Source organism: Macrobrachium rosenbergii, chromosome 50 (assembly GCF_040412425.1).
Source record: "Macrobrachium rosenbergii isolate ZJJX-2024 chromosome 50, ASM4041242v1, whole genome shotgun sequence".
In the NCBI taxonomy this organism is placed as follows: domain Eukaryota; kingdom Metazoa; phylum Arthropoda; class Malacostraca; order Decapoda; family Palaemonidae; genus Macrobrachium; species Macrobrachium rosenbergii.
This window is the reverse complement of record NC_089790.1, coordinates 23,096,818-23,119,000: the sequence shown is the minus strand read 5'-3', so window position 1 is coordinate 23,119,000 and position 22,183 is coordinate 23,096,818. Positions and strand designations below refer to the sequence as shown.

At 32.0% G+C, this 22,183-nt stretch overlaps 1 long non-coding RNA gene across 1 annotated transcript in view; it reads right to left on the bottom strand.

Annotated features, from left to right (window-relative positions):
- The window catches only part of LOC136832750 (uncharacterized), a 587,618-nt gene that overhangs the window by 411,586 nt on the left and 153,849 nt on the right, over positions 1–22,183 (bottom strand). The window contains exons 2-3 of the long non-coding RNA XR_010851306.1: positions 4,118–4,231; positions 2,928–3,040 (exon numbers count right to left, since the gene is read on the bottom strand). This is a non-coding gene — a long non-coding RNA (uncharacterized lncRNA). The remainder of the gene's footprint in view (positions 1–2,927; positions 3,041–4,117; positions 4,232–22,183) is intronic.

The window sequence follows — 22,183 nt, the reverse complement described above, 5'->3', positions numbered from 1 at the left end:
TCTCTCTCTCTCTCTCTCTCTCTCTTATACAGAGGAACACATTACGATCTCGTAATGTTGTTGACGTAGGTAGCGAAATTATGGCAGTTTTGTGTCTGCACCATGTCTATATCATTTTGCTTTGATAGAAATAAGATGATTAAAAGACTAGGCGGAAAAAATATCTTTTTATTACAAAGTTGCTGAATATGATTGCAAATGACAGTCCTTTCACGAGCCAATTATTACTATTCAGCTCATAAAAAAAACATCGGTTTTAATTCCATTAATGGTTAATGGCAATTATTGGTCCATCTGCAACCAACTTCACAACGGGTGGGGCAACAGAATGCGGCCATTCTTTTTTACAATAACATTCAATTTAAGCTAATTTCGATAATTTAGGCATTATATATATCCCAGGTATATATAATGGTTATGAAATATGAAAAAGTTTTAGTTAAATTCTCCGTTAGGGGGCTTCGGTGTTTACACGCAACGTACTTTCGTATCTTTCTATCAGTACATATATTATCGTTCACTGCACATAAAAAAAACTAAGATCAGGTGACTTATCAACACATACGTTTTATCGTGCGCATGAATAATACCCGTGCAAATTTTCGAGTATTTATGTATCAAACACTAAATATCTACTAACTTTTAATTTCACTGTTTTATTGACGTTACACTGGGCTCAAAGTTCTCATGGTTAACAATTTCATTTTTTACGTATTCACGCTAATTTTCGATACTATGATTTGTTTCAGTTTTTGTCGGTCTTCATGTTCAAAATAATAATAATAATAATAATAATAATAATAATAATAATAATAATAATAATAATAATGATGATGCTGATAAAAACCCATTTTCTTTTGTCTTTTGTTACAGTGTGTACAGTAGTTGCTATTCATTACCTTTAACATAATAATAATAATAATAATAATAATAATAATAATAATAATAATAATAATAATAATAATAATAATAATAATAATAATAACAGTCGAGCATGATATTTTTCGAAGAGAATCTAATCACATTTTAAAAAGAATTTACCGAAATTGATAAAGATCTGACTTCGAAAATATGACTTATCAACAATAACTTCTGATTCGATATGGAAAACAATACAAACGATGTCTTACGTTCTGGCCACAATAGAAGAAGTTGATTTATCAAGCAGATAAAGCAAAATGTCAAATAGTCAGTAGTAACCCTGAGGATTTTCACGTACCCAGAATCATTAGGTCAAGTGATTCCAATAGGGAGTGAATAATGGATCAGTAACATGGAACGAGGTCAGCCAATCAATAGAGCATTTGTCTTCCTAGAAATTCGCCTTATCCCCAGCAGACTAAACCACTGCCTAGTGGATTACATTTCGATATTTTCTTCCCATTCCATCTGCTTTAACACTAAAGAAACTAGTAGAAAACAGTTACGTAATCTGCATTGTGTCTGTGAGTGTAGACATTAAATAATTTTTAGTTCTGTTTCTTCAGTTTATTTTTCCATCCTTTTTAGTTTTTAAAAATAAAACTGTCTATTTTGAGTAGGTTTCCTAATAAAAAAAATCATAATAAAAGCTTCCCAGATGAAACTTATATGGCACTAACAAAGTGAAAATACTTCATCGATAATTGACACTGAAGTTAATGCTATCAGAAAACTTAGAGGCACTTCAGAACAAGGTAACAACAAAAGTATTGTTTTATTAACATAAAAACATTTTTCTCGAAATCTACTTACTTCTAATGAAATTTTTGCTGTTTTTCATTCAACGAGAATTAAAATAAAAAGAAAAAGATCAGAGAAAAGGAAGGAAAAGGAAGCGCTCCATGAAGTGGTTGGCCGAGAGACTGACCCGCGTAATGGGCCTCATTTGTCTTTCATCTCTCTTTTCCTTCCCGACCCAATCGCCCGTTTTCTTCATTATCCGTAATGCATCCCCTCTTCTTCAAGCTCCCTTTACTGCCCCGTATTCCCTGCTGAGCTTTTTTCTTCAACGAATCTTACACCGATAACATAATTTCTGTCTAAAAAAAAAAAAAATCCCATTGTTTGAAATCCACATTTTTTAAGCGCTACAGGTGTCTTTTTTTATTTTTACTTCAGTTTGTCATTAAGCTTTGCTATTGTATATATGTTGTCATTCGGTGACCAGCATAATTTTTTAACAACCCTTCCAAAAAAAAAATCAAGGATCCTCTTGCTTGATTTCCACTTTTTTTTCTGATCGACAAGTGTCAATCTTTTTTTTCTAATTTCAGTTTGTCATTCAGAGCGACCAATCAAGTTTAAAAAGTATCCTAATAATTGGTAAGATAAACTATGAGACACTAACAACCTCTATCAAAGACAGCTGCAAAACACGATCTCTCTCCCCCCACCCCCTCTCTCTCTCTCTCTCTCTCTCTCTCTCTCTCTCTCTCTCTCTTTCTCACACACACACACACACACATGATTATGTGTTGGCATCTGATAAAGTGAAACAAAAATGCAAATACACGATCATTACTTAGAACTTATAAATAGATCAAGTGAACTATGCGAAAGAATTACACTGAAAAAGAAACCTGCCGAAAGAGATGAAATCGCTGAAAGAACAACCCCATGAGAAATATATATATTTTCAACTCCCGTGCAGAAAAAAAATCTCGTTAAAGATTCTGGAGAGGAAATTTCTCGTGAGAATTGTTTCTTGGTGAAGGAGAAATAATTCTTTCCGACCTCACCGCTGTGTTAATGAAATGATTACTCCAGCACTTTTACAACCTTATCGAACTTTTTATTAGTGTCTTTAATTGAATAAATTATAAGGAAGACATAATTATATATCAAGATATAAAAAACGTATGGTCAGAGTTACTGGTAAGAAAATTGGTTGAAAACTGTAATGAGCTTTTATGTTTCAAGTAGTAAAAATGTATGGTCAGACTTACTGTTAGAATTGGCTGAAAACCGTAATGAGCTTTGCGCTTTTGCAAGAATGGTTCCCCTAAAGCTGCATTCCATACCCCAAACTCCAACAGTTGCAGGCCTACCACGAACGAACCTAAAAAAAAAAGAAAAAAAATAACAGGGGAATACCAAACATGTCCTGAGGACACAAAAGCTTTCAAGAGGGTTGTATCATAGTTATGCATAGGGTGTGCATTGGGTGTGATATGGGTTACAAACTATGAGAATTGCAGAGTCAACAGACAGATTCTACTGCTGGTCCATGGAAGAGAGAAATGTATCTTTGTGGACGTGCATGTATGTATGTATGTATATATGTATGTATGTGAGGGTAAGTATATTGGTATGTGTGAGCACGATGCTTGGAAATGAGCAAATATAATTTGTGCATGGAATTAGCATGCATCGTATGCTTTCGTGACTACATTTTAAAGATTCAGAGCATAGGAATTGTACTAAATAGAATCACGATCAGAAAAGGCACCTAGAAAAGTTTGAATTGGTTTTGACATTTTTGTGTTAATTCTGCAATTTATTTTCACAAGTACTCGAGATGTGATTTTCAGAATATTTAGACAAAGAATTTAAACTGAATCACAAAAAGCGTCTTATCTAAAGTACCCGGACAATGTGATTAAGACAGCTTTCTGCAGATTCAACAGAATCATCTATCGTGTCCCAAAAGGTAATCCTACAGGTACGGTAACAAAATCAAACCCTTTATCTGAACAGCATGAAAATGTCAAGCTAACCTCTAGAACGTGCCAGTTCTTTTGAACTATCCGAATACTATAAATAAAGTGGAAGTAAATATTTAACAAAAAGTAAAACAAAAGACACCAGTTTTTAGAAAATCTCCAGCCACGTCTTGACTGTGGTAAATTTTATATAGGATAAGGCAAATCCCTATCACAGATATTGATAGAGAACAAACATTCAGTTAAGTACGGATATCAAAATTTAGACAGCTTCACACAAATGAATCATCTGAACCATATCGAACTGGTGTCTGTCACTCACTGATTTTAACACAGCTGTAGGTTCAAAAACCAAATGACAGAATCCGCTTCAACATCATCAGGTTTCGTGGAATTCACATGTCTTCGACGAAATATATTTTAAAAGAACCATTAAAGGAGAGTGCGAGAGATAATCCTGGGATTAACCTCACCTAATTTAGACGTGTGACAAGCACTCTCTGCAAGAATCTTCAACTTTATCGACCTGTATCCTTCTGTAAATATATTTCCTTTGTATCTCTCAATCCGTTGTCTGTTGTCTCCACCTGAAATATATGAAATATAACCTTTATTTCTCTCTCTCTCTCTCTCTCTCTCTCTCTCCCTATATATATATATATATATATATATATATATATATATATATATATATATATATATATATATATATATATATATATATATATATATATATATATATATATATATATATATATATATATATATATATATATATACATATATGTATGTATACATGTATGTCAGTGTGAGCATGCCTGTTGCTGCTCTTAAGTGTATACACATTTGTATAAATACCTATATATATATATATATATATATATATATATATATATATATATATATATATATATATATATGTATATAAGAAAAATCTTTATTTCATGAATAATTCGAAAAAATTTGAGGTAATCCATAATTCAACAATTTTTCGTCATTTGCCAAAAGCCGCAGTACTTTTTTCTCTCTCTCTCTTTCTCTCTCTTTCTCCCCGCGACCTGCCTGAAAGTTTTAATCACCTTCAAGTTATTTCTTCGCTCTTGTCATAATGCATCCATCACCTTGATTTATGATCGTGTGGCGTTAGGAACTTTCAGAATACGGAATGAATTCAGGAACGATTCAACGTGCATCACAGCCTAACGAATGCAGCAAAACGAAAAGTTACCCGGGCAGAGTGCTGCAGTTTTTGTTGTAAATTTTTTCTTAAATGTTTGGTGTTTTGCATTTTTTTAAATGGCGTTTTTTTCTTAATAGTTAAATAAACTGTGAGTACTGGCACATTATTTCAGTTTAAACACTGAATAGATTTCATTTGAATAAGCTGAAAGTACTGGTACATTATTTAAGTTTAAACACTGAATAAACTTTAGTTAAATAAGTTGAAAGTACTGGCACATTATTTAAGTTTAAACACTGAATAGATTTCAGCTGAATAAACTGAAAGTATTGGCACATTATTTAAGTTTAAACACTGAATAGATTTCAGCTGAATAAGCTGAAAGTATTGGCACATTATTCAAGTTTAAACACTGAATAGATTTCAGCTGAATAAGCTGAAAGTATTGGCACATTATTTAAGTTTAAACACTGAATAGATTCCAGTTGAATAAGCTGAAAGTACTGGCACTTTATTTAAGCTTAAACAATGAACAGATATCCGTTAAATAAGCTGAAAGCACGGGCACATTATTTAAGTTTAAACACTGAATAGATTTCAGTAAAATAAGCTGAAAATAAGGGCACATTATTTAAGTTTAAACACTGGATAGATTCCAGTAAAATAAGTTGAAAGTACTGGCACATTATTTAATTTTAAACTCTGAATAGAGTTTATCCTCTTGTCGATGCAATGAAATAATTATCTTCAAGCTGCGCCGATTCGTTAGATTCTGCTCACACTTCATAAGGGACATCCCTTACTGGTCAGCAATGCCATTTTTAGTTAAAGTAACTAACAGTTGTCAAGTGCAAGAAAAGATCAAATACAGTAACCTTTCCTTAGAGAACGAATGTGTACTTCCTTCATTTCTAAATATACAATAATATACTTAGAATGACCTGTTCAACATAAGGTACACGAAGGTCACGCCTAGTTTTCAATCTTGAAGCCAAAATTATTCTTTTTACATCATGTATATTTCCGTGAATTATGCACTGACGTCTAAAACGTGCAAAGGCTATATATCTTCAAAGGGTACTTTATTTTTTATGACATTACTAGGCTGGGTGTCTCTGAGTTTCTTTGTTCTAAACCCGCTGTTTCTTTCTTAATATGTGTTCATAAATATGAATGATTTTCAAGTTTAAAAAAACCATGTTAACGTAAGTCAGAATATAGGGATGCGTGGCTGTCTGCAGAGAGACTGTTATACATTTGCTTAATCTCTCACTGGAAGCGTTAAAAATCTTGAGCCGAATATTCAAATGTTGAAATTAAAATGATCTAAAAACAATATTTGAGGCTAATGGCAATATTGATCTGAGGTAGTGAAAAGTAATAAAAGATAATGATGTTCTTACTTTCATGCTTGAGAGGCATAAAACTTCATTTTATGGCGCCATTAAAACCACCAGAACGTTTCATCTCCCAGAAGATAAGAAATGACGAGCATGATCTTATAAATTTACTGTACGAAAGTGAAACTGATTCACAATAATTTATTTAGTATACCTTGCTTATATGAGTAATAACTGAGAAATCCCTTAAATTATTTTAAATTAATTGATATCCTCGCTTCGGTGAGTAAAAATATATATTCTTCAAGAAATAATAACTTTATTACATTGGACGAGGCTGGAAATTACATAGGAACATATTCTGATATTTTCACTCAAACAACACAAAAAAAAATAACAACGAATTAAATAAAAATGAGAATTTACTTCATAATGTTATGCTGAAGACATACTTGAAGACTGTCCATCTTTAATATTGGAAATTTTATTTTACTGGCAGTCAAATAAATATCCGTTTCAGTTACTATAAATATATAAAATCACTGATTATATTGGAATATGATATGACGCTGACCCCAGCGACTTACGTCAATATAGGTCACTAGAACATCGTATTTACAGTTTCCTTTTCTAAGAAATTTCCGCCATGGTTGACGTAGTTTCTATGTATACTAGAAGGGTACGTGTTAGTTCTTTTTCTAGTTCCCTGGTGTGTTCGCGTGGGACAACATATCTGCTTTCGTTGCAAGTGTTAATATTTCAGATGAACAAGAGCTAGCTAGTACAGTTCTTGGGTGTTTTGAAGAAAATATATTCATATATGTGTATATATATACACATATATTACATACACACACACACACACACATATATATATATATATATATATATATATATATATATATATATATATATATATATATATATATATATATATATATATATATATATATATATATATATATATATATATATATATATACGAAATTTTTATCACACCGTGATTGATATACAATCATGAAGCTACAAATGTCGCTTAATATCAAATTCACGCTACCTCGGGAATATCCCCTTTGGAGAATTATCACTGAAGGGGAATTTATAAGTGATAAATGGATTGGTACCGTCGGGTCTCGCTCCCTCGACACAGATACTTATCCAGCGACTCCAGTCGACGGTCTACCCACTGAGCCATGAAGAGAGGTATAAATTAATGCTGAGAGTGCTGTACTTGTTTACCCGTCGAGAGCGGGGAAATTACACTTAGCTTCGGCATTAGCCCACCACCATGATAATTACCCATCGAGGATATTTCCGAGGTAGCGTGAATTTGATATTAAGCAACATTTGTAGCTTCATGATTGTATATAAATCACGGTGTGATAAAATATTTCATAATAAGAGCTGCATGTTCCAAACGTACCAATGAACTATCATGGTGGAGGTGGGTTAATGCCTAAGCTAAGTATAATTTTCCTGCTCTCAACGGGTAAACAAGTACAGCAGACTTGGCATTAATTTATACCTCTCTTGATGGCTCAGTGGGTAGACCGTCGACTGGATTCACTGGATAAATATCTGTGTCGAGGGATTGAGACCCGGCAGTACCAATCCATTTATCACTTATAAATTCCCCTTCGGTGATGATTCCCCATCTGGGATATTCGCGAAGTAGCGTGAATTTGATATTAAGCGACATTTGTAGCTTCATGATTGTATATAAATCACTGTGTGATAAAAAATTTCATAAATAGAGCTGCATGTTCCAAACGTACCAATGAACTATCATGGTGGAGGTGGGTTAATGCCGAAGCTAAGTATAATTTCCCCGCTCTCGATGGGTAAACAAGTACAGCAGACTCAGCATTAATTTATACCTCTCTTGATGGCTCAGTGGCTTAGACTGTCGAATGGAGTCGCTGGACAAGTATCTGTGTCGAGGGATCGAGACCCGGCAGTACCAATCCATTTACCACTTATAAATTCCCCTTCGGTGATAATTCCCCATCGGGGATATTCCCGAGGTAGCGTGAATTTGAAATTAAGCGACATTTGTAGCTTCATGATTATATATATATGACTATGAAATATTTTCTGTCAAAACAGAAAGCCAGATGGTGGAATCAGGCCTGATTAAACAAAGAAATATGGTGATTCTATCAAAAGGATCATGGGACTCAGATATTATAGATAAAATCTTCCTCCATCCAGCGATTAAGAACATTAAGAAGCTATCAACTGGAGTGACGTAACGGGTGACCTCTGGATTTCTTGGTATAAATACCGCCTGCCTGGATTCCTTACTTCATTCATATACTTGCCAGTAGAGGGAGAAAGTTTGGTCTCTGAAATATAGCAATAACTTTCAACCTTTTGGCGTTTTTATGGGCTCCGATATATATATATATATATATATATATATATATATATATATATATATATATATATATATATATACCAGGTGTTTCAAAATTAGAGCCCCCTCCAAAGAACAAGTGGAACGTTATGAAGTTTTCTGCTATAGCCTATATCCAAGTATATTATTTTAAGTTTCAGACTGAGTGGCGGAGTTAGATACAGCCATGGCTAACGACTCGGAGGAAATTAGATGGATTGACCGAATCTGGGCTATAACCTTCAGAGAGGCCAGGGATGCTGGCGCATCCTTCATTTCACATTCCTGGATAGCTAAATACATTAAAAGAGATGAATCCTTTGTTAAAAGAAACTGGAACAAAAATCCGTATGACTGTCATCACGAAAAGAGTGATAATCTTGGAAGGCCTGAAGTCCTTTCTCAGGAGTCAAAAGAATGCAGGCTGTGGGACAGGCAGATGGAGGCCACACAAAATATTAAATACTCAGAGAGAAACTTAAATAAATACCTGTTCTGAATTACTTTTGTTTTTGTTCATATCAATTTTAGTTTATGCTGTAGAGGGGAGGGGCTCTAATTTCGAAACACCCTGTATATTATATATATATATATATATATATATATATATATATATATATATATATATATATACATATACACATATACTCATAACACGAATGTGCTAGACATAATAAGAATCCCGTCTCTTCCTTTGCTTATATAAACAAGTAAGAACCTAAAATACACAAAATGTTGAGTTAAGGAAGACATAACTTAAGTTTCTCTCTCCTCGCTGATAAGATTACCTGGCTTTTCCCTGCATTGATTACTTCATTATGATATGAAAGCAAAGTCCACTGCAAATTACATGGAGCAAAGGGAATCCTTCCATCATCTCTCGTCCATTAAAAAGTCATAAATCTATAGGTAAGATACTTTGAGGGTTTGATGAGGGGAATTTGCTTATGCACTAGAGATGGGGAGCTGGATAAAATTGTAACAGATTTTTAGGAAACTAAATTAATAACCATGTTTTTATGTAGTATGTTCTCAATATTGATTTTTACTTTACTGCCTCCTATCATATATATAAATATGTGCCTAATATATATAATTGCATTAAAACAGAAAGCGTTGTCAGAAGGCTAATTGTTCTCATTGTCTCTTCGTTTAATATATGTCTGTCTGCCTGTCCATGACAGTATCTGGAAAAAAAACTATTGCTGGATTTTAATTCATTTTCAGTCTGAGATATTTTTATCTATTTCAGGGTTCTAGACTTCATGCTGATTGCGTTTCTTTTATTGTTTTGCAGCAAAGAAATTGAAACCTTAGGAGCAAGAGCCGTAGGACAGGAAAGAGATATAATTATTTTCCATTCCTTCAAAGACTGACGCAAGTTGTATCTTCTTTAAGTCAATAATAAAACTCAAGCGAATCTTGAGCAACGTGATAAGGTGGACAATGACGTCATCACAAGGGTTGGCGTTGAAAAAGGAATGTATTATTTGACAGTTTGCTCCTTTTGACTTCGTATATATGCTCTCAGAAATTCCCTTTGAAAATGATCCTATTAGCTTTGTAATAGAGCTGTTTGTGTCCCTAATTTCTTCATTAAATGGTGTAAGAATTTAGGTGGATTCCAAGGAATGAATTAAGTCTAATATTTAATATGGAACAAGGAAATTAATACATTCAAGTTTCAGGGAAATATTAGGAATAATTTCAGTTCTTCACAGGAATGCCTTGCAGAGCATTACATTACTATATTTCCTGACACTGTGTCGTTAATTTTATTTAAAGAAAACATAAGGATAATTTATATATATATATATATATATATATATATATATATATATATATATATATATATATATATATATATATATATATATATATATATATCTGAGAGAGAGAGAGAGAGAGAGAGAGAGAGAGAGAGAGAGAGAGAGAGAGAGAGAGAGAGAGAGAGAGAAAGAGATGTACCAGGTAAAAATTGTAAGAGATGCACTTTGGACGTATTTTTCTAATTTAAAGCTGCTATACTTCCCAACGTAATGCTTGTAAAACGTCACATAATTAAAGTTTTATCAGAACCATTACGAGATAAGCTGAGACAAATAGCGGCAATTCCAAAAGCAAAAATGTAGCCGAGGAGGAGATTCTTTCCTGGAATGTAACTGGAATATATATATATATATATATATATACATACATATATATATATATATATATATATATATATATATATATATATATATATATATGTATACATATATATTTTTATATATATAGATACACACACATAAATATATATGTATATATAAATATATATATATATATATATATATATATATATATATATATATATATATATATATATATATATATATATATATATATATATACATACATACATACACATAAATATATTTACATTTACATTAAAATTGTCGAAGATAATAATTATCATAATCTAGATATTAAAAAGAATAAAAGTTCTTAAACATTGTCAACTTAATGAAGCAACCGTGTTAACTCCACTCTCTCATTTCGTTGAGCCTTCCGTCTCACTAAACATTTACACAGATTTGTATTGTGTGTGTTGCCCTTCAAATATTTATAATTATCTAATGGATCACTGGAATTTATTCAAATCCCCTGAGACAAGTTCACAGGGAATATAATTACATAACAATAAATAGTTGCAAAACAGTTCATTTAGCCGATATTGGTAGACTAGAGAGCAATTTTTTATGCAATTTGGGATGTTTTTATTATAAATGTTCCTGGCATACGTAGCACTTTAAAACTCTTGTTATTCATCATAGTCCTGTTGTACAAATATCAAAGCTTCGTCTTTGAAGTGCCAAAGCTATTCACGGAAAACCCCCAGAAAGCAGTGATAATGATAATAATAATAAAAAATACTCATAATAGCGTGATTCTTGAAATGGAGAAACAAATCCACAGTTATCTATATGTACATGTATTTAAAGATAAATCTGTACAGAAAGCTGTCGGGAAACTGTCCGATTCCCGAAAGCTATCTGTACAGATTTGTCTTTAAATATATGTACATATACTGTACATAACTGTGAATTTCTTTCTCCAAAGGTAATAATGATTACAGTGGAATTTCACAAACACACTAATTAGTCTGATCAAAATTAGAACAAATAAGAATAAAGTAAGCAATAATAACAAAAGTCCACTGAAACTATGGAATTATTATTATAATAATATTGCACAGATATTTGCATAAGTACGTGCACGAAATACAATGTAGCCATATTGACCTACTTAAAAAGCGAAATTGAATTTGTACATTTATCTCATATGTAGTTGCACATCATACGAAATAGATATAAATGAAACATTTGCAAAATCTCTCAAGCTTTATTTTAGAGTCCGCTTTTAAAAAATCTCGCTTTTTTTGGAATATTATTTTTCCGACTCCGTCGAAATGATGCCGAAATATTTTCCTTTGTATTACGGTTTTTCATTTTCTTATGATGAAGTACATATTTCGGGATATTTTTAATTCATATGAAGAGAAAGAGAAAGAGGAAGAATTCTTTATGCAGCTTGTGTTCTTCATAAAACTTTCTGCAAATGAAATATGGACAAATGCTTAAAAATTTATGGTCACAATAATGTAAATATTGATTTAGATTTCCATAAATCTATTTTTGAAATCTGTTTCAAAGATCATATTTCTACCCCCGATTACGTTATCTATTCCTTATTATTTAATATTTTGTTATCTCGGGTATATTTCTAAAATGTCTTTCATTTTTGGCAGTGTAAAATTTTCAGAAATTTTAGAAAAATAAGCAAATTAATATTTTTAGGTAAATTGCGAACATAAGCAAAATAATATTTCTAAGCAAGTTACGAACTAGAGAAAATTAGTATTTCTAAACAAATCACGAACGTGTATTTTCTCAAGGTAATGCTTTAGATATGTAGCGAGACAGTATTCAAATAAGTAAAGAACGACTTCCTTCCTTCAAACTTTACGAAACACATCCCGTCAGGGTCACAACGGTTCTGAATAAGCTTCGCAGAGAACTGGCAAAGAAAGTGTTTTTCCTCTTGACAACTTCGGAAATATGAGTGCAAAGGACGAAATCTTTCGGTTTGCCTAATCTCTGAAAGCCGGCAATTCAACTCGTGACGGATGGGCTCGGTCATAAAACCCTAATGGAAAGGAAGGGGAAGCGAAGAAGAAGAAAAAGGGGAAGGCTAAGGTACCCTAAACAAAAGGCGGGTCAGGAATAACAGGGAATTTCGGGGTTGGGGATGAAGAGGAAAGAGGAACTGCTCATAAAATGATTATAACGAGAGAATAGCAACGAAGACAAAGGCTTTGAGGGTAGAAGCGCCATGTTCATGAGTATGTTAGAACACTTTCTTTTGGTTTTTTATTACTAATCTATTTACAATTATTGTCATTTTTAATGACGGACAGTTTTTATATTTTAATATTCTATGTTTTTATACTTTTTCATAAGAAAACTGAGTGAATTATTCTCACATAAATACATACGAACTGCAAAAGTCACTTGATATCAAAGGTATATTACGTATCAGTTTTGATTTTCAGTAAACTAAGTATTTACTTTTTTTTGAACTGCAACTTTGTTAGATTTTGTTTCGATTTCGCTCAAAGGATGCATATAATATGTGTATTTATATATCGTATAAAGACAAAAACAAAATAAGCAAGGTTACCAAGCCATTTACGTCAAAGAGTATTAATGTCATCTATTCACACATCAGGAAGCGTTACTATTTTTCATTGCTGACTGAACAGTACAGGAATAACAACAATTGTCTTCAATCGTTTACTAACAAAAACTGATTTTAGAATATCCTGCTAATTTTATTATTCTCATAAAACGTACTTTTAAATACTGAGTTGATTTAGTGTTAGGAAGTTAATCGAATCTTGGTATAACTTCGGCATTTAACTGAAAAGATAAAAGTTCCATAGAAGCAAAAATACGAACAGGTTACTGACCTTTGCGTACAAAGCTCCGTAGCCTTCATGAGAGAAAAGGTGCCTGAAAATATTCGAGTTTACTTTTACTAATAATCTTCTTCTAAGATAACATGAAGAGAATTACGAAAAAGTAACAAAATGTAACAACCTGTTATCGTACTTAAAACCACAAGAAGTCATCGTATATTTAATTGAATCGAAAACAGACAAATTTCCACAATGCACTGTTATTTCCCTCGAAGGAAAGGCAGTGTTATAAATCCTGGCTACGGGGTACGTTCCGTCTCCTCTCATCCTTTACCTCGTCCAAGAGCGCTGACTCGATTTGTCTTACGATTGCAGCATCTCGGACGGCACCTGTGTTTCTATATGTCTTTGTAATGAAGCTCATCTATCATAAGTTTCCGCCGGAGCACGTTAAGGAGAAATTATATGAAGCATGTGATGCTTATAATACAACATAAGCACACACATGCATAATACTCTGTTAAAGCTGATGGCCTTTGCTGTTGTCTGCCCTGTCACGGAGCTCATTATAACTTGTGTTATGAAGGCCTCTGTGCACTTATCTTTAAGACGTGTCTGATACATCATAGATGAATTCTGCGATCGACCTATGCCAAATTACGTAAAGAATAAGAAAGAACTGATAAATATAGAACTTCCTTTAAGGCCAGAATTTAGATAAAAAAAATTGTATATTTCTCTAAATTATATAAAATGCCTTGATCCTGACGAATTTGTTCTGTGACCCCTCACAAGAGTTGGCAAAATGTCAAGGTATTAGGAACCGAACTGACTTTGAGTAATTGATAAATGTCATGATACTATTTCCTGATATAATTTTCATCCCTTGCAGTCTATGTTGCATCACTCTTCCTAGTAACACTGATGTTATTAATTTTGGTCAATAGCACAAATGATGGAATCATTTTCTCAATATCCTTTCCTGAATATTCATTTTCCTTGTCGTTTGTCACGACACGCTGATCCATGACGATCCAGATGTCAAATCTGTGTCTAGAATTTGAATTTTTTTTTTAATACTTGTCTCTCTGTCTCGTTCGAAAAGATTTGCCTTGAGACTAATAAGAAAATCAACGCCTTACTGCAGGTCAGTGCAAATTTCTTTCAGACAGATTGACCTTTTCTATAACAACCGTTTTTCTGGCACTCAAAAACCGTCCCCGTCGCTCAGCGAGGTTGCAACATCGTAACCATCGAATAATAATAATAATAATAATAATAATAATAATAATAATAATAATAATAATAATAATAATAATGTGTAATAAAAATCCATAATTATATAGTAAACTATATTACTATGTACAATATATATAATTTTTATTACACAGATTGTTTTTCACGAGACTGAATTGCTTAACACCAACAACAACAACAACAACAACAACAATAATAATAATAATAATAATAATAATAATAATAATAATAATAATAATAATAATAATAATAACAACAACCCAAATGAAGTATAATTTGCGTAATGACCATTAATACCTATAAACATTAACAAAAAGGACTTAAATATGTGAACATAACCAGTAACTGAGCTCAACAGTAAAATAGATTGTTGAACAAATAACCTGGTGTGAACTTATACGAAGCTTTTAGAAAGATTAGAATGTGCCTGTAATCTGCAAGGGTATTAGCATTTAATATATAAGATAGATTTCCTGCAAGAAATTAATTTTCTTTCAATCTATTCACTTTGCAAAAACGTCAGGTATTAGGAATGATGAAAATTTTAATACCCTCGTTCGCAACAAATATATCTATATCGAAATTAACATGGAAGGTTACACGAGCGTTCGAGATTATCGTCAGTCATGGAATAATTAAAAGTCTGCTTACGGCAAAGGATATTGCTTTGGTCGAACGATTAAATAATTCATACGACAGTGTCTGTGTGTCATTCTGAAACGTTTTGCATGATTTGACATCCTGACTTAAATTTGATCAAAAGATAGGCAATTCATTACTAAATTGTAAAAACAGTTGAATTATGAACGACGTCAGGAAATTACATATTATCATGATTTCATAAAAAACATTTTCATTTTATAATGAATTATACGAGAATTACAGTGAATAAAAGACTGGGTATAACGCTAATAAAAATATTGTAAAAAACGGTTGAATTATGAACGATGTCAGAAATTAAATATCATGATGATTCCACAAAACACCACCTTCATTTTACAATGAATTTTACGAGGATTACAATGAATAAAAGACTGGATATAACGCTAGCAAAAATATTGTGAAAAATGATTGAATTATGAACGACATCAGGAAATTAAATATTATAGCGATTCCACAAAACACCATCTTCATTTTATAATGAATTTTACGAGAATTACAATGAATAAAAGACTCGAAATAACGTTAGTAAAAATAATTTCTACAGTTTGGGTTTATTGTAAGTAATTTCCATTTTAATCTCTGCGAAGGAATCTGAGACCAAATATAACAATATTTTTAAATAAGACGATATTTGAAAAGGAGCTGCGTTCCGTTGTCCTATGGAAGACACTAATAAATGTACTGATTATATGACCAATATCTACAGACTAAATTATATAATTTTTAGTTTTCTGTAAAAGAAAACTATTGTGCCGACTTTGTTTGTCCGTCCGCACTTTTTTCTGTCCTCACTTTTTTTCTGTCCGCCCTCTGATATTAAAAACTACTGAGGCAAGAGGACTGCAATTTGGTATGTTGATCATTTACCCTCCAATCATCAAACTTACCAAATTGCAGCCCTCTAGCCTCAGTAGTTTGTATTTTATTTAAGGCTAAAGTTAGCCATAATCGTGCTTCTGGCAACGATATAGGATAGGCCACCATCGGGCCGTGGTTAAAGTTTCACAGCCCGCGACTCATACAGCATTATACCGAGACAACCGAAAGATAGATCTATTTTCAGTGGCCTTTATTATACGATGTAGCGGCTGTACAGAAAACTCGATTACGCCGAAGAAAAGTCGGCGCATTTTTCACTTGTTTTCTTTTAATTCCTCATTCATTCCTCGTTATTAAAGTTTTTTACTATTTTTAGTTTAATGAATTTCATAGTAATGATTTTAAGAACTAGATTATGCGTTCAGGATAAATTTCATATTTTTAGACGTACTAGCTGTTAAAATGGAAAACCTGATAGATGGCATGAATGACCTAATGAAAGAAATCTCAGACAATATATCAAATTTATCAATGCAAATGGAAATTATAATAATGATAATTGGAAATAATTCATACTAATTTGAATAGCAAAGGGAGAAATTGTAGTGTAATAACTTTTGATTGTTAAAATATTCTAAGGAGCACTTGTTGCATTTTATTTCTCGAATAATAATAATAATAATAATAATAATAATAATAATAATAATAATAATAATAATAATAATAAAAATAAATGGGATCATAGGAAAATGCATAAATGCCTGCATACATAATTCAGTCAGGAATATTTTATACATAAATTCTTTATCACGTCACATACATACAATTCTTGAGCATATGAAGTATAACAATGGATAAAACAAAAGATATAACAATGATTATAATAATGGTTGATAGATAAATTGGTCTGGATGTAACAAAGGTTGATAGAAAAATTGACAGATAAATAGGCATAGCAGGAGGAAATAAACTGCACTTTCAAGCTCCCAGGAAAAGAAAAAACATTTACATTCAACTCTTGAATTTAATAACCGTATTTTTACCAAGCGTTTCTAACATTCTTTCAAGAACGTCTTATTGTGATAGAAAATCCAGGTTATAAACAAAAGCGAATAAATAGCAAGACTATGAAACGGGAACTAAAAAAAAAAAAAATCACGTTCCAAAGAAAAGCAAATAAAAATGGACACTGAAGCCATCATCCCAGTATTGTTTTGTTGACCGAGTTCCCCAGGACATCGAATATTTCCTGTACTTTCATGCAACTTTTTTTTTTATTTATTTATCGAGCCGTGAGAGTTGATACACTTTTCACCTTTAAAGGTGGCACTTTTCATTTTTTATTTTTACTGTTTTTTTTTTTACTACGGTCTTTTTTGTATTAAAAATGAATATTGATATATTTCGAGTAAAATTTTAACTCGTAATTATTTGTTAAATATCTATCAGAGAATTATTTACATTCACTCACTATATAATATTTTTAATCACGAAACTATCACTTAAAATATTTCAACTGGAAGTTTCAAGAACAAGCGTATAAATACCATAATATGGTAAGTAATTGATTCCTTTCGTACTTTTCTGGAGATTATTTTAAGCTGCATAAATTATGTCTTTATTACATGTTAATAAACATTTGCCTCTCTTTCTGTATTCATCATATTTAAGAAAAAAATGTTTTCAAGGAAACACTGTCAATATAGTAAGTAGTAGCTTTTATACACACACACACATATATATATATATATATATATATATATATATATATATATATGTGTGTGTGTGTGTGTGTATATATACATAACAATATATATATATATATATATATATATATATATATATATATGAATATATATATATATATATATATATATATATATATATATATATATATATATATTAATGAATATATATATAAATACATAACAATATATATATATATACATATGAATATATACTGTATATACACACACACACATAAATATATGACTGTGAAATATTTTCTGTTAAAACAGAATTCCATCATATATAAGGAGCCCATAAAAACGCCAAAATGTAGAAAGTAAAAGCTATATTTCAGAGATCAACTGTCTCTCATCAGGCAAATTTTGAACGAGGGAGAGTTACTGAAATGTGGTATTTGTATTAGAAGGTCCATTAGTCAGCTCTTACGTCACTCCAGTTGACAATTTCACTTTAATCTTCTTATTTGCTGGTTGGATGAAGATTTTATCTTTAATATCTGAATCCCAGGCGCCTCTTGAAAGGTTCATCGTATTTCTTTTCCGTAACTCTTCCTCATTCACTATTTGCCTGATGAGAGACACAGTTGACCTCTGAAATATAGTTTTTACTTTCTACATTTTGGCATTTCTACGAGCTCCTTATATTTGAGATATATATATATATATATATATATATATATATATATATATATATATATATATATATATATATATATATATATATATATATATATATATGTGTATATATATACATACATACACATATTTTTTCTACGAATGTCTAAAGGGTACTTACTTGATTCTGTATTTATTACACAACTGACTCAATGTTAGGAGAACTTCGTAGACAAACAAGGTAAAATCTGTGGCTTAGGGCCTTCTTCATGTGAGGGAAAATTATGTAAACCCAGGGGTTCTCTTAACAAATTATGTTTACATAACAGACACAGATCAGAAGAATGACGAATTACTGGGCAGGTAATAATAAAGGCCTGCTAAATGAATGAATCTACACCGATGATGTCTTCATAACAGGAACATCGTAGTGGGGGTAGAAGGGGGACTGCACATTGATAGAGCTGAGTGATTCCACAGTCGGGGCCTATCTGCAATATATGCAAGACAGTTACTTGCAAGAATAATAAGATGCTCAAAGGGAACTGAGGGAATGTACAGATGGTGCCAAATAACTCACTTCAACACTAAATGCATAATTACGTTAACACTTAATGCTCAAGCACAAATTACTGAAGGTGATCGCACAATGGAAAATAAATGAAAATCAGACAGAGAAATAACAGGAATCGTGACTGACTAAGAAACCTTATTCCGGTACATTACCTTCGTCAAGATGACGGTGTCCTCGTTCGATAGGGCACTGGCGATGAAGGAGGGAATTAAAAGAAATACCACTACAAAGGTATACTGATTCGAACCTCGGAGTTGAACATGTGGAAAGTTTGAGGGTCAGGCAAGGTTAAGGACATCTGTCCTCGGTGGTGCTCTGTGCTCTTCTCTCTCTCTCGATTGACGTTGCATCGTCTATAAATAAACTCGGAGATTACTCATTACCTCTGCTGTAGATGGCGCTAAGGTCAATCTTCATCACATTTTCCATATAGACAGCTTGGCATCAGTCAATCTTGTGGAGGGTTAACATGGCGGGTGGTGCTGACTTTCTCTTTTTTGGCTCGTCCCTTGCCACTGCTCGATGCCAAGAACGTACGACGGTCACCTGGAAACAAGGCCTTAGGCAGTCATTTGAACAGAGAGAAGGGTTATGCTTAACCATTTAGGGGAATGAAGGAGAGCGTTTATGAAGGGGTGAGTGGAAACTCACAGTTCTAGTAATTAAAACAATTGAAATTAATTTTATTTCTTTCTCAATTACGTTACAGATGTAAAAACGGGTGAGGTGGCTTGGAAAGAGGTTCCATCCGACGCAATATATATATATTATATACATATATATATATATATATATATATATATATATATATATATATATATATATATACATATATACATACATACCTACATATATATATGTATATATATCTATATGTGTATGTGCGCATGCACACGCTTGTGGGGATATGCCAGTTTCATTTTAGTTAGATGACAGTAAAAGTATTTGTGTTAATGTGTTTCCTAACATTTACAATATCCAGCCTATTGAAACCAAATTGACATATTAAACTGACTTGCTATTCATGTCTAAATAAAACCAATTGTGCCAGCATGCACAAACACTGTTGTTTATTTGTGCAGCAGACAGTGATTTGATCTCAGTTTTGCTTCAAACACAGACAGACATTTCATCCAAACATATTTGTCATCGCATGAAACATGCAGGTTAACATAGCTCTGTCACGACTACAGCTTCGCCGGCAGTAATGGTATTGCAATAATAATGATTTCACTGAAACACTCGGATTGCATTTATAGTCCCATCCAGCATTTTCCTTAAATAAAATGAAAATGAATGATATATATTATATTTAGGCCAACGGCCAAGCGTGGGACCTATGAGGTCATTCATCGCTGAAAGGGGAAATTCAGTGAAAAGGTTTCAAAGGCGCAAAGGGAGGAAAATCTCGTAGTCGCACTGTGAAACAATTGTTAGGAGAGGGTGAAAGGTCAGATGGAAGAAACGGAGGCACAGTAAAAGCAATGAAAGGGGCTGCACCCAGGGGCCGAGGGAACGCTGCAAACCTCAAGTAATGCCTACAGTAATGCAGGAGGTGCACTGACGGCACTACCCACCTGCGGGGAGCATTTTCCTTAGTTACACATTTATTAGATCCTTTATAAGGATTGTTTATAATTTTGTTATGCTACGTTAGTTATAACAACATGTCATAATAGTACCGAAAAATTCATGAGGTAGACACTGCAAATGGTTAAAATGAGCGTCCCACTCGAAATTCAGAACAATGCAACAGCGCTTTTGTAGATACAAAGGATGGCATTGCATTTCCAATAGATCGGGAGTTCGGATTCTGTATTGAACATTATTCGCTACACTTCATTCAAAACAGCATGCAAGTAATTTGCAGGCTGCAAAATTACCATTTACTGGAAAACCTTTGTTGATGTAAGTCATAAATAATGATAACTGTGAATAAGGTTAAATATAGTATATAGCAAGTTTACTGACCAAAGAAGAAAGGCTATTAACATGTCATATACAGATGACTGATCATTCAGACCATATTTTTAGATAATAAATTCTGATTTAAACTTTTATGGCTTACTCATTACCAAATATCTAAACGTTATGAATATTTTTAAAAAATATTGTTGATTTGCTCATATGAATGATACTTGTGTGATTAAGAAAAAATGAAAGGAATTAAAATCTCAGAACAAAATAGTTAGAAAAATAAACTATGCTGTTTTTAGTAAATAGCTAATATTTGTCTCATGAACATTTCTAGTGTTTTTATTAGCATCATTTGAATCAAACTGTTTATAAATGAATGAAAAAATAAATGTAGTAACGTCACAATAATTTTACATTATGTATGTTTCATAATTTCTACATCCAGCAAAATTAGTTTCCTTCGTATTTCCGATGAAAATATTTTCTATTATATATGTAGTCTATCTGTTAGTTTGTCTCTCTCTCTCTCTCTCTCTCTCTCTCTCTCTCTCTCTCTCTCTCTCTATATATATATATATATATATATATATATATATATATATATATATATATATATATATATATATATATATATATATATATATATATATATATATATATATATATAAATAAGACAAAATCCACGAAGGAAAGAAACACTGGAGTGCTGCAAGGCCTTTCGACTGGCGTCCTTTACTTAACTGCTAAGTAAAGGACGCCAGTCGAAAGGCCTCCCAGCACTCGAATGTTTCTCATTCCTTCGTGAATTTTGTCTTATTTATATATTCATCACGTTCCATATTTTCGTGATTCAGTTACACATACACGCACACACGCATATATATATATATATATATATATATATATATATATATATATTATACTGTATATATCTATATATATGCAGGTATATATGTATATATATATATATATGTATATATATATATATATATATATATATATATAAATATATATATATATATATATATATATATATATATATATCTATATATATGCAGGTATATATGTATAAAT